The sequence below is a fragment of the Pseudophryne corroboree genome, chromosome 3, assembly GCF_028390025.1.
Source record: "Pseudophryne corroboree isolate aPseCor3 chromosome 3, aPseCor3.hap2, whole genome shotgun sequence".
In the NCBI taxonomy this organism is placed as follows: Eukaryota; Metazoa; Chordata; class Amphibia; order Anura; family Myobatrachidae; genus Pseudophryne; species Pseudophryne corroboree.
This window is the reverse complement of record NC_086446.1, coordinates 798481413-798497589: the sequence shown is the minus strand read 5'-3', so window position 1 is coordinate 798497589 and position 16177 is coordinate 798481413.

Below are 16177 nucleotides of genomic sequence, written 5' to 3'. Positions count from 1 at the left end.
TCTATACTGGTTGTCAGGAGGACACGTGTCACAGTTACACCGCTCTGTACTGATATATAATATATATACTATTCTATAGCTTCTATACTGCTTGTCAGGAGGACACATGTGTCACAGTTACACCGCTCTGTGCTGATATATAATATATATACTATTCTATAGCTTCTATACTGCTTGTCAGGAGGACACGTGTCACAGTTACACCGCTCTGTACTGATATATAATATATATACTATTCTATAGCTTCTATACTGCTTGTCAGGAGGACATGTGTCACAGTTACATCGCTCTGTACTGATATATAACATATATACTATTCTATAACTTCTATACTGCTTGTCAGGAGGACACGTGTCACAGTTACACCGCTCTGTACGGATATATAATATATATACTATTCTATAGCTTCTATACTGCTTGTCAGGAGGACACATGTCACAGTTACACTGCTCTGTACTGATATATAATATATATACTATTCTATAGCTTCTATACTGCTTGTCAGGAGGACACGTGTCACAGTTACACCGCTCTGTACTGATATATAATATATATACTATTCTATAGCTTCTATACTGCTTGTCAGGAGGACACGTGTCACAGTTACACCGCTCTGTACTGATATATAATATATATACTATTCTATAGCTTCTATACTGCTTGTCAGGAGGACACGTGTCACAGTTACACTGCTCTGTACTGATATATAATATATATACTATTCTATAGCTTCTATACTGCTTGTCAGGAGGACACGTGTCACAGTTATACCGCTCTGTACTAATATAATATATATATACTATTCTATAGCTTCTATACTGCTTGTCAGGAGGACACATGTCACAGTTACACCGCTCTGTACTGATATATAATATATATACTATTCAATAGTTTCTATACTGCTTGTCAGGAGAACACGTGTCACAGTTACAGTCTGTACTGATATATAATATATATACTATTCTATAGCTTCTATACTGCTTGTCAGGAGGACATGTCACAGTTACACCACTCTGTACTGATATATAATATATATACTATTCTATAGCTTCTATACTGCTTGTCAGGAGGACATGTGTCATAGTTACAGTCTGTACTGATATATAATATATATACTATTCTATAGCTTCTATACTGCTTGTCAGGAGGACACGTGTCACAGTTACACCGCTCTGTACTGATATATAATATATATACTATTCTATAGCTTCTATACTGCTTGTCAGGAGGACACGTGTCACAGTTCAGTCTGTACTGATATATAATATATATATACTATTCTATAGCTTCTATACTGCTTGTCAGGAGGACACGTGTCACAGTTACAGTCTGTACTGATATATAATATATATACTATTCTATAGCTTCTATACTGCTTGTCAGGAGGACACGTGTCACAGTTACACCGCTCTGTACTGATTTATAATATATATACTATTCTATAGCTTCTATACTGCTTGTCAGGAGGACACATGTCACAGTTACACCGCTCTGTACTGATATATAATATATATACTATTCTATAGCTTCTATACTGCTTGTCAGGAGGACACATGTCACAGTTACACCGCTCTGTACTGATATATAATATATATACTATTCTATAGCTTCTATACTGCTTGTCAGGAGGACACATGTCACAGTTACACCGCTCTGTACTGATATATAATATATATACTATTCTATAGCTTCTATACTGCTTGTCAGGAGGACACGTGTCACAGTTACACCGCTCTGTACTGATATATAATATATATACTATTCTATAGCTTCTATACTGCTTGTCAGGAGGACACGTGTCACAGTTACACCGCTCTGTACTGATATATAATATATATACTATTCTATAGCTTCTATACTGCTTGTCAGGAGGACACGTGTCACAGTTACACTGCTCTGTACTGATATATAATATATATACTATTCTATAGCTTCTATACTGCTTGTCAGGAGGACACATGTGTCACAGTTACACCGCTCTGTACTGATATATAATATATATACTATTCTATAGCTTCTATACTGCTTGTCAGGAGGACACATGTGTCACAGTTACACCGCTCTGTGCTGATATATAATATATATACTATTCTATAGCTTCTATACTGCTTGTCAGGAGGACACGTGTCACAGTTACACCGCTCTGTACTGATATATAATATATATACTATTCTATAGCTTCTATACTGCTTGTCAGGAGGACATGTGTCACAGTTACACCGCTCTGTACTGATATATAATATATATACTATTCTATAGCTTCTATACTGCTTGTCAGGAGGACACGTGTCACAGTTACACCGCTCTGTACTGATATATAATATATATACTATTCTATAGCTTCTATACTGCTTGTCAGGAGGACACATGTCACAGTTACACCGCTCTGTACTGATATATAATATATATACTATTCTATAGCTTCTATACTGCTTGTCAGGAGGACACATGTCACAGTTACACCGCTCTGTACTGATATATAATATATATATACTATTCTATAGCTTCTATACTGCTTGTCAGGAGGACACGTGTCACAGTTACACCGCTCTGTACTGATATATAATATATATACTATTCTATAGCTTCTATACTGCTTGTCAGGAGGACACGTGTCACAGTTACATCGCTCTGTACTGATATATAACATATATACTATTCTATAACTTCTATACTGCTTGTCAGGAGGACACGTGTCACAGTTACACCGCTCTGTACGGATATATAATATATATACTATTCTATAGCTTCTATACTGCTTGTCAGGAGGACACATGTCACAGTTACACTGCTCTGTACTGATATATAATATATATACTATTCTATAGCTTCTATACTGCTTGTCAGGAGGACACGTGTCACAGTTACACCGCTCTGTACTGATATATAATATATATACTATTCTATAGCTTCTATACTGCTTGTCAGGAGGACACGTGTCACAGTTACACCGCTCTGTACTGATATATAATATATATATACTATTCTATAGCTTCTATACTGCTTGTCAGGAGGACACGTGTCACAGTTACACCGCTCTGTACTGATATATAATATATATACTATTCTATAGCTTCTATACTGCTTGTCAGGAGGACATGTCACAGTTACACCGCTCTGTACTGATATATAATATATATACTATTCTATAGCTTCTATACTGCTTGTCAGGAGGACATGTGTCATAGTTACAGTCTGTACTGATATATAATATATATACTATTCTATAGCTTCTATACTGCTTGTCAGGAGGACACGTGTCACAGTTACACCGCTCTGTACTGATATATAATATATATACTATTCTATAGCTTCTATACTGCTTGTCAGGAGGACACGTGTCACAGTTACACCGCTCTGTACTGATATATAATATATATACTATTCTATAGCTTCTATACTGCTTGTCAGGAGGACACGTGTCACAGTTACACCGCTCTGTACTGATATATAATATATATACTATTCAATAGTTTCTATACTGCTTGTCAGGAGAACACGTGTCACAGTTACAGTCTGTACTGATATATAATATATATACTATTCTATAGCTTCTATACTGCTTGTCAGGAGGACATGTCACAGTTACACCACTCTGTACTGATATATAATATATATACTATTCTATAGCTTCTATACTGCTTGTCAGGAGGACATGTGTCATAGTTACAGTCTGTACTGATATATAATAAATATACTATTCTATAGCTTCTATACTGCTTGTCAGGAGGACATGTCACAGTTACACCGCTCTGTACTGATATATAATATATATACTATTCTATAGCTTCTATACTGCTTGTCAGGAGGACACGTGTCACAGTTACACCGCTCTGTACTGATATATAATATATATACTATTCTATAGCTTCTATACTGCTTGTCAGGAGGACACGTGTCACAGTTCAGTCTGTACTGATATATAATATATATATACTATTCTATAGCTTCTATACTGCTTGTCAGGAGGACACGTGTCACAGTTACAGTCTGTACTGATATATAATATATATACTATTCTATAGCTTCTATACTGCTTGTCAGGAGGACACGTGTCACAGTTACACCGCTCTGTACTGATATATAATATATATACTATTCTATAGCTTCTATACTGCTTGTCAGGAGGACACGTGTCACAGTTACACCGCTCTGTACTGATATATAATATATATACTATTCTATAGCTTCTATACTGCTTGTCAGGAGGACATGTCACAGTTACACCGCTCTGTACTGATATATAATATATATATATACTATTCTATAGCTTCTATACTGCTTGTCAGGAGGACACATGTCACAGTTACACCGCTCTGTACTGATATATAATATATATACTATTCTATAGCTTCTATACTGCTTGTCAGGAGGACACGTGTCACAGTTACACCGCTCTGTACTGATATATAATATATATACTATTCTATAGCTTCTATACTGCTTGTCAGGAGGACACGTGTCACAGTTACACCGCTCTGTACTGATATATAATATATATACTATTCTATAGCTTCTATACTGCTTGTCAGGAGGACACATGTGTCACAGTTACACCGCTCTGTACTGATATATAATATATATACTATTCTATAGCTTCTATACTGCTTGTCAGGAGGACACATGTGTCACAGTTACACCGCTCTGTGCTGATATATAATATATATACTATTCTATAGCTTCTATACTGCTTGTCAGGAGGACACGTGTCACTGTTACACCGCTCTGTACTGATATATAATATATATACTATTCTATAGCTTCTATACTGCTTGTCAGGAGGACATGTGTCACAGTTACATCGCTCTGTACTGATATATAACATATATACTATTCTATAACTTCTATACTGCTTGTCAGGAGGACACGTGTCACAGTTACACCGCTCTGTACGGATATATAATATATATACTATTCTATAGCTTCTATACTGCTTGTCAGGAGGACACATGTCACAGTTACACTGCTCTGTACTGATATATAATATATATACTATTCTATAGCTTCTATACTGCTTGTCAGGAGGACACGTGTCACAGTTACACCGCTCTGTACTGATATATAATATATATACTATTCTATAGCTTCTATACTGCTTGTCAGGAGGACACGTGTCACAGTTACACCGCTCTGTACTGATATATAATATATATACTATTCTATAGCTTCTATACTGCTTGTCAGGAGGACACGTGTCACAGTTACACCGCTCTGTACTGATATATAATATATATACTATTCAATAGTTTCTATACTGCTTGTCAGGAGAACACGTGTCACAGTTACAGTCTGTACTGATATATAATATATATACTATTCTATAGCTTCTATACTGCTTGTCAGGAGGACATGTCACAGTTACACCACTCTGTACTGATATATAATATATATACTATTCTATAGCTTCTATACTGCTTGTCAGGAGGACATGTGTCATAGTTACAGTCTGTACTGATATATAATATATATACTATTCTATAGCTTCTATACTGCTTGTCAGGAGGACACGTGTCACAGTTACACCGCTCTGTACTGATATATAATATATATACTATTCTATAGCTTCTATACTGCTTGTCAGGAGGACACGTGTCACAGTTCAGTCTGTACTGATATATAATATATATATACTATTCTATAGCTTCTATACTGCTTGTCAGGAGGACACGTGTCACAGTTACAGTCTGTACTGATATATAATATATATACTATTCTATAGCTTCTATACTGCTTGTCAGGAGGACACGTGTCACAGTTACACCGCTCTGTACTGATATATAATATATATACTATTCTATAGCTTCTATACTGCTTGTCAGGAGGACACGTGTCACAGTTAAACCGCTCTGTACTGATTTATAATATATATACTATTCTATAGCTTCTATACTGCTTGTCAGGAGGACACATGTCACAGTTACACCGCTCTGTACTGATATATAATATATATATACTATTCTATAGCTTCTATACTGCTTGTCAGGAGGACACATGTCACAGTTACACCGCTCTGTACTGATATATAATATATATACTATTCTATAGCTTCTATACTGCTTGTCAGGAGGACACGTGTCACAGTTACACCGCTCTGTACTGATATATAATATATATACTATTCAATAGTTTCTATACTGCTTGTCAGGAGAACACGTGTCACAGTTACAGTCTGTACTGATATATAATATATATACTATTCTATAGCTTCTATACTGCTTGTCAGGAGGACATGTCACAGTTACACCACTCTGTACTGATATATAATATATATACTATTCTATAGCTTCTATACTGCTTGTCAGGAGGACACGTGTCACAGTTACACCGCTCTGTACTGATATATAATATATATACTATTCTATAGCTTCTATACTGCTTGTCAGGAGGACACGTGTCACAGTTCAGTCTGTACTGATATATAATATATATATACTATTCTATAGCTTCTATACTGCTTGTCAGGAGGACACGTGTCACAGTTACAGTCTGTACTGATATATAATATATATACTATTCTATAGCTTCTATACTGCTTGTCAGGAGGACACGTGTCACAGTTACACCGCTCTGTACTGATTTATAATATATATACTATTCTATAGCTTCTATACTGCTTGTCAGGAGGACACGTGTCACAGTTACACCGCTCTGTACTGATATATAATATATATACTATTCTATAGCTTCTATACTGCTTGTCAGGAGGACACGTGTCACAGTTACACCGCTCTGTACTGATATATAATATATATACTATTCTATAGCTTCTATACTGCTTGTCAGGAGGACACGTGTCACAGTTACAGTCTGTACTGATATATAATATATATACTATTCTATAGCTTCTATACTGCTTGTCAGGAGGACACGTGTCACAGTTACACCGCTCTGTACTGATATATAATATATATACTATTCTATAGCTTCTATACTGCTTGTCAGGAGGACACATGTCACAGTTACACCGCTCTGTACTGATATATAATATATATATACTATTCTATAGCTTCTATACTGCTTGTCAGGAGGACACATGTCACAGTTACACCGCTCTGTACTGATATATAATATATATACTATTCTATAGCTTCTATACTGCTTGTCAGGAGGACACATGTCACAGTTACACCGCTCTGTACTGATATATAATATGTATACTATTCTATAGCTTCTATACTGCTTGTCAGGAGGACACGTGTCACAGTTACACTGCTCTGTACTGATATATAATATATATACTATTCTATAGCTTCTATACTGCTTGTCAGGAGGACACATGTCACAGTTACACCGCTCTGTACTGATATATAATATATATACTATTCTATAGCTTCTATACTGCTTGTCAGGAGGACACATGTGTCACAGTTACACCGCTCTGTACTGATATATAATATATATACTATTCTATAGCTTCTATACTGCTTGTCAGGAGGACACGTGTCACAGTTACACCGCTCTGTACTGATATATAATATATATACTATTCTATAGCTTCTATACTGCTTGTCAGGAGGACACGTGTCACAGTTACACCGCTCTGTACTGATATATAATATATATACTATTCTATAGCTTCTATACTGCTTGTCAGGAGGACACATGTCACAGTTACACCGCTCTGTACTGATATATAATATATATACTATTCTATAGCTTCTATACTGCTTGTCAGGAGGACACATGTCACAGTTACACTGCTCTGTACTGATATATAATATATATACTATTCTATAGCTTCTATACTGCTTGTCAGGAGGACTCGTGTCACAGTTACACCGCTCTGTGCTGATATATAATATATATACTATTCTATAGCTTCTATACTGCTTGTCAGGAGGACACATGTCACAGTTACACCGCTCTGTACTGATATATAATATATATACTATTCTATAGCTTCTATACTGCTTGTCAGGAGGACACGTGTCACAGTTACACCGCTCTGTACTGATATATAATATATATACTATTCTATAGCTTCTATACTGCTTGTCAGGAGGACACGTGTCACAGTTACACCGCTCTGTACTGATATATAATATATATACTATTCTATAGCTTCTATACTGCTTGTCAGGAGGACACATGTCACAGTTACACCGCTCTGTACTGATATATAATATATATACTATTCTATAGCTTCTATACTGCTTGTCAGGAGGACACGTGTCACAGTTACACCGCTCTGTACTGATATATAATATATATACTATTCTATAGCTTCTATACTGCTTGTCAGGAGGACACATGTCACAGTTACACCGCTCTGTACTGATATATAATATATATATACTATTCTATAGCTTCTATACTGCTTGTCAGGAGGACACATGTCACAGTTACACCGCTCTGTACTGATATATAATATATATACTATTCTATAGCTTCTATACTGCTTGTCAGGAGGACACATGTCACAGTTACACCGCTCTGTACTGATATATAATATATATACCATTCTATAGCTTCTATACTGCTTGTCAGGAGGACACATGTCACAGTTACACCGCTCTGTACTGATATATAATATATATACCATTCTATAGCTTCTATACTGCTTGTCAGGAGGACACGTGTCACAGTTACACCGCTCTGTACTGATATATAATATATATACTATTCTATAGCTTCTATACTGCTTGTCAGGAGGACATGTCACAGTTACACCGCTCTGTACGGATATATAATATATATACTATTCTATAGCTTCTATACTGCTTGTCAGGAGGACACGTGTCACAGTTACACTGCTCTGTACTGATATATAATATATATACTATTCTATAGCTTCTATACTGCTTGTCAGGAGGACACGTGTCACAGTTACACCGCTCTGTACTGATATATAATATATATACTATTCTATAGCTTCTATACTGCTTGTCAGGAGGACACGTGTCACAGTTACACCACTCTGTACTGATATATAATATATACTATTCTATAGCTTCTATACTGCTTGTCAGGAGGACACGTGTCACAGTTACACCGCTCTGTACTGATATATAATATATATACTATTCTATAGCTTCTATACTGCTTGTCAGGAGGACACATGTGTCACAGTTACACCGCTCTGTACTGATATATAATATATATACTATTCTATAGCTTCTATACTGCTTGTCAGGAGGACACGTGTCACAGTTACACCGCTCTGTACTGATATATAATATATATACTATTCTATAGCTTCTATACTGCTTGTCAGGAGGATACATGTGTCACAGTTACACCGCTCTGTACTGATATATAATATATATTAGTGATGTGCATCGGACATTTTTCGGGTTTTCTGTTTTGGTTTTGGATTCGGTTCCGCGGCCGTGTTTTGGATTCGGACGCGTTTTGGCAAACCTCCCTGAAATTTTTTTGTCGGATTCGGGTGTTTTTCTACTAAAAAACCCTGAAAAACAGTTTAAATTATAGAATTTGGGGGTCATTTTGATGCCATAGTATTATTAACCTCAATAACCATAATTACCACTAATTTCCAGTCTATTCTGAACACCTCAAACCTCACAATATTATTTTTAGTCCTAAAATTTGCACTGAGGTCGCTGTGTGACTAAGCTAAGCGACCCAAGTGGCCGATACAAACACCTGGCCCATCTAGGAGTGGCACTGCAGTGTCAGACAGGATGGCAGATTTAAAAAATAGTCCCCAAACAGCACATAATGCAAAGAAAAAAAGAGGTGCAATGAGGTAGCTGTGTGACTAAGCTAAGCGACCCAAGAGGCCGACACAAACACCTGGCCCATCTAGGAGTGGCACTGCAGTGTCAGACAGGATGGCAGATTTAAAAAATAGTCCCCAAACAGCACATGATGCAAAGAAAAAAAGAGGTGTACCAAGGTCGCTGGATGGCTAAGCTAAGCGACCCAAGTGGCCGACACAAATACCTGGCCCATCTAGGAGTGGCACTGCAGTGTCAGACAGGATGGCAGATTTAAAAAATAGTTCCCAAACAGCACATGATGCAAAGAAAAAAAGAGGTGCACCAAGGTCGCTGGGTGGCTAAGCTAAGCGACCCAAGTGGCCGACACAAACACCTGGCCCATCTAGGAGTGGCACTGCAGTTTTCTAGCGAGAGGATGAGTGCTTCCATCCTCATGTGAATCTGAACCACTAGCCATGAACATAGGCCAGGGCCTCAGCCGTTCCTTGCCACTCCGTGTCGTAAATGGCATATTGGCAAGTTTACGCTTCTCATCAGACGATTTTAATTTAGATTTTTGGGTCATTTTACTGAACTTTTGTTTTTTGGATTTTACATGCTCTCTACTATGACATTGGGCATCGGCCTTGGCAGACGACGTTGATGGCATTTCATCGTCTCAGCCATGACTAGTAGCAGCAGCTTCAGCACGAGGTGGAAGTGGATCTTGATCTTTCCCTATTTTACCCTCCACATTTTTGTTCTCCATTTTTTAATGTGTGGAATTATATGCCAGTAATATATCAATAGCAATGGCCTACTACTATATATACTGCGCACAAAAACTTAAATGCACCACAGGTATGGATGGATAGTGTACTTGACGACACAGAGGTAGGTAGAGCAGTGGCCTACTGTACCGTACTGCTATATATTATATACTGGTGGTCAGCAAAATTATGCACTGTCCAGTGTCCTACTACTATATATATACTGCGCACAACTTAAATGCATCACAGGTATGGATGGATAGTATACTTGACGACACAGAGGTAGGTAGAGCAGTGGCCCACTGTACCGTACTGCTATATATTATATACCGGTGGTCAGCAAAATTATGCACTGTCCTACTACTATATATATACTGCGCACAACTTAAATGCACCACAGGTATGGATGGATAGTATACTTGATGACACAGAGGTAGGTAGTGCAGTGGCCTACTGTACCGTACTGCTATATATTATATACTGGTGGTCAGCAAAATTATGCACTGTACTCCTACTATATATACTGCACACAACTTAAATGCACCACAGGTATGGATGGATAGTATACTTGACGACACAGAGGTAGGTAGAGCAGTGGCCTACTGTACCGTACTGCTATATATTATATACTGGTGGTCAGCAAAATTATGCACTGTACTCCTGCTATATATACTGCGCACAAAAACTTAAATGCACCACAGGTATGGATGGATAGTATACTTGACGACACAGAGGTAGGTAGAGCAGTGGCCTACTGTACCGTACTGCTATATATTATATACTGGTGGTCAGCAAAATTATGCACTGTACTCCTACTATATACTACAATGCAGCACAGATATGGAGCGTTTTTCAGGCAGAGAACGTATAATACTGGTGGTCACTGGTCACTGGTCAGCAAAACTCTGCACTGTACTCCTCCTATATAATACTGGTGGTCCCCAGTCCCCACAATAAAGCACACTGAGCACAGATATTTGCAGCACACTGAGCACAGATATGGAGCGTTTTTCAGGCAGAGAACGTAGATATTTGCAGCACACTGAGCACAGATATTTGCAGCACACTGAGCACAGATATTTGCAGAATACAGAGCACAGACATTTGCAGAACACAGAGCACAGACATTTGCAGCACACTGTACAAAGAAAGAACTGAGAGGACGCAGACACGTCCTCTCCTTATCATCTCCAAAGTACGAGTGAAAATGGTGGCGACGCGCGGCTCCTTATATAGAATACGAATCTCGCGAGAATCCGACAGCGGGATGATGACGTTCGGGCGCGCTCGGGTTAACCGAGCAAGGCGGGAAGATTCGAATCTGCCTCGGAACCGTGTAATATGGGTGAAGTTCGGGGGGGGTTCGGATTCCGAGGAACCGAACCCGCTCATTTCTAATATATATACTATTCTATAGCTTCTATACTGCTTGTCAGGAGGACACATGTGTCACAGTTACAGTCTGTACTGATATATAATATATATATATATACTATTCTATAGCTTCTATACTGCTTGTCAGGAGGACACATGTGTCACAGTTACAGTCTGTACTGATATATAATATATATATACTATTCTATAGCTTCTATACTGCTTGTCAGGAGGACACATGTGTCACAGTTACACCGCTCTGTACTGATATATAATATATATACTATTCTATAGCTTCTATACTGCTTGTCAGGAGGACACGTGTCACAGTTACACTGCTCTGTACTGATATATAATATATATACTATTCTATAGCTTCTATACTGCTTGTCAGGAGGACACGTGTCACAGTTACACCGCTCTGTACTGATATATAATATATATACTATTCTATAGCTTCTATACTGCTTGTCAGGAGGACACGTGTCACAGTTACACCGCTCTGTACTGATATATAATATATATACTATTCTATAGCTTCTATACTGCTTGTCAGGAGGACACGTGTCACAGTTACACCGCTCTGTACTGATATATAATATATATATACTATTCTATAGCTTCTATACTGCTTGTCAGGAGGACACATGTCACAGTTACACCGCTCTGTACTGATATATAATATATATACTATTCTATAGCTTCTATACTGCTTGTCAGGAGGACACGTGTCACAGTTACACCACTCTGTACTGATATATAATATATATACTATTCTATAGCTTCTATACTGCTTGTCAGGAGGACACATGTCACAGTTACACCGCTCTGTACTGATATATAATATATATACTATTCTATAGCTTCTATACTGCTTGTCAGGAGGACACATGTGTCACAGTTACACCGCTCTGTACTGATATATAATATATATACTATTCTATAGCTTCTATACTGCTTGTCAGGAGGACACGTGTCACAGTTACACCGCTCTGTACTGATATATAATATATATATACTATTCTATAGCTTCTATACTGCTTGTCAGGAGGACACGTGTCACAGTTACACCGCTCTGTACTGATATATAATATATATACTATTCTATAGCTTCTATACTGCTTGTCAGGAGGACACGTGTCACAGTTACACCGCTCTGTACTGATATATAATATATATACTATTCTATAGCTTCTATACTGCTTGTCAGGAGGACACATGTCACAGTTACACCGCTCTGTACTGATATATAATATATATACTATTCTATAGCTTCTATACTGCTTGTCAGGAGGACACGTGTCACAGTTACACCGCTCTGTACTGATATATAATATATATACTATTCTATAGCTTCTATACTGCTTGTCAGGAGGACACATGTGTCACAGTTACACCGCTCTGTACTGATATATAATATATATACTATTCTATAGCTTCTATACTGCTTGTCAGGAGGACACATGTCACAGTTACACCGCTCTGTACTGATATATAATATATATATACTATTCTATAGCTTCTATACTGCTTGTCAGGAGGACACGTGTCACAGTTACACTGCTCTGTACTGATTTATAATATATATACTATTCTATAGCTTCTATACTGCTTGTCAGGAGGACACGTGTCACAGTTACACCGCTCTGTACTGATATATAATATATATATACTATTCTATAGCTTCTATACTGCTTGTCAGGAGGACATGTGTCACAGTTACACCGCTCTGTACTGATATATAATATATATACTATTCTATAGCTTCTATACTGCTTGTCAGGAGGACACGTGTCACAGTTACACCGCTCTGTACTGATATATAATATATATACTATTCTATAGCTTCTATACTGCTTGTCAGGAGGACACGTGTCACAGTTACACCGCTCTGTACTGATATATAATATATATACTATTCTATAGCTTCTATACTGCTTGTCAGGAGGACACATGTCACAGTTACACCGCTCTGTACTGATATATAATATATATACTATTCTATAGCTTCTATACTGCTTGTCAGGAGGACACGTGTCACAGTTACATCGCTCTGTACTGATATATAATATATATACTATTCTATAGCTTCTATACTGCTTGTCAGGAGGACACATGTCACAGTTACACCGCTCTGTACTGATATATAATATATATACTATTCTATAGCTTCTATACTGCTTGTCAGGACACATGTGTCACAGTTACACCGCTCTGTACTGATATATAATATATATACTATTCTATAGCTTCTATACTGCTTGTCAGGAGGACACGTGTCACAGTTACACCGCTCTGTACTGATATATAATATATATACTATTCTATAGCTTCTATACTGCTTGTCAGGAGGACACATGTCACAGTTACACCGCTCTGTACTGATATATAATATATATATACTATTCTATAGCTTCTATACTGCTTGTCAGGAGGACACGTGTCACAGTTACACTGCTCTGTACTGATATATAATATATATACTATTCTATAGCTTCTATACTGCTTGTCAGGAGGACACGTGTCACAGTTACACCGCTCTGTACTGATATATAATATATATACTATTCTATAGCTTCTATACTGCTTGTCAGGACACATGTGTCACAGTTACACCGCTCTGTACTGATATATAATATATATACTATTCTATAGCTTCTATACTGCTTGTCAGGAGGACACGTGTCACAGTTACACCGCTCTGTACTGATATATAATATATATACTATTCTATAGCTTCTATACTGCTTGTCAGGAGGACACATGTCACAGTTACACCGCTCTGTACTGATATATAATATATATATACTATTCTATAGCTTCTATACTGCTTGTCAGGAGGACACATGTCACAGTTACACCGCTCTGTACTGATATATAATATATATACTATTCTATAGCTTCTATACTGCTTGTCAGGAGGACACATGTCACAGTTACACCGCTCTGTACTGATATATAATATATATACCATTCTATAGCTTCTATACTGCTTGTCAGGAGGACACATGTCACAGTTACACCGCTCTGTACTGATATATAATATATATACCATTCTATAGCTTCTATACTGCTTGTCAGGAGGACACGTGTCACAGTTACACCGCTCTGTACTGATATATAATATATATACTATTCTATAGCTTCTATACTGCTTGTCAGGAGGACATGTCACAGTTACACCGCTCTGTACGGATATATAATATGTATACTATTCTATAGCTTCTATACTGCTTGTCAGGAGGACACGTGTCACAGTTACACTGCTCTGTACTGATATATAATATATATACTATTCTATAGCTTCTATACTGCTTGTCAGGAGGACACGTGTCACAGTTACACCGCTCTGTACTGATACATAATATATATACTATTCTATAGCTTCTATACTGCTTGTCAGGAGGACACGTGTCACAGTTACACCGCTCTGTACTGATATATAATATATACTATTCTATAGCTTCTATACTGCTTGTCAGGAGGACACGTGTCACAGTTACACCGCTCTGTACTGATATATAATATATATACTATTCTATAGCTTCTATACTGCTTGTCAGGAGGACACATGTGTCACAGTTACACCGCTCTGTACTGATATATAATATATATACTATTCTATAGCTTCTATACTGCTTGTCAGGAGGACACGTGTCACAGTTACACCGCTCTGTACTGATATATAATATATATACTATTCTATAGCTTCTATACTGCTTGTCAGGAGGATACATGTGTCACAGTTACACCGCTCTGTACTGATATATAATATATATTAGTGATGTGCATCGGACATTTTTCGGGTTTTCTGTTTTGGTTTTGGATTCGGTTCCGCGGCCGTGTTTTGGATTCGGACGCGTTTTGGCAAACCTCCCTGAAATTTTTTTGTCGGATTCGGGTGTTTTTCTACTAAAAAACCCTGAAAAACAGTTTAAATTATAGAATTTGGGGGTCATTTTGATGCCATAGTATTATTAACCTCAATAACCATAATTACCACTAATTTCCAGTCTATTCTGAACACCTCAAACCTCACAATATTATTTTTAGTCCTAAAATTTGCACTGAGGTCGCTGTGTGACTAAGCTAAGCGACCCAAGTGGCCGATACAAACACCTGGCCCATCTAGGAGTGGCACTGCAGTGTCAGACAGGATGGCAGATTTAAAAAATAGTCCCCAAACAGCACATAATGCAAAGAAAAAAAGAGGTGCAATGAGGTAGCTGTGTGACTAAGCTAAGCGACCCAAGAGGCCGACACAAACACCTGGCCCATCTAGGAGTGGCACTGCAGTGTCAGACAGGATGGCAGATTTAAAAAATAGTCCCCAAACAGCACATGATGCAAAGAAAAAAAGAGGTGTACCAA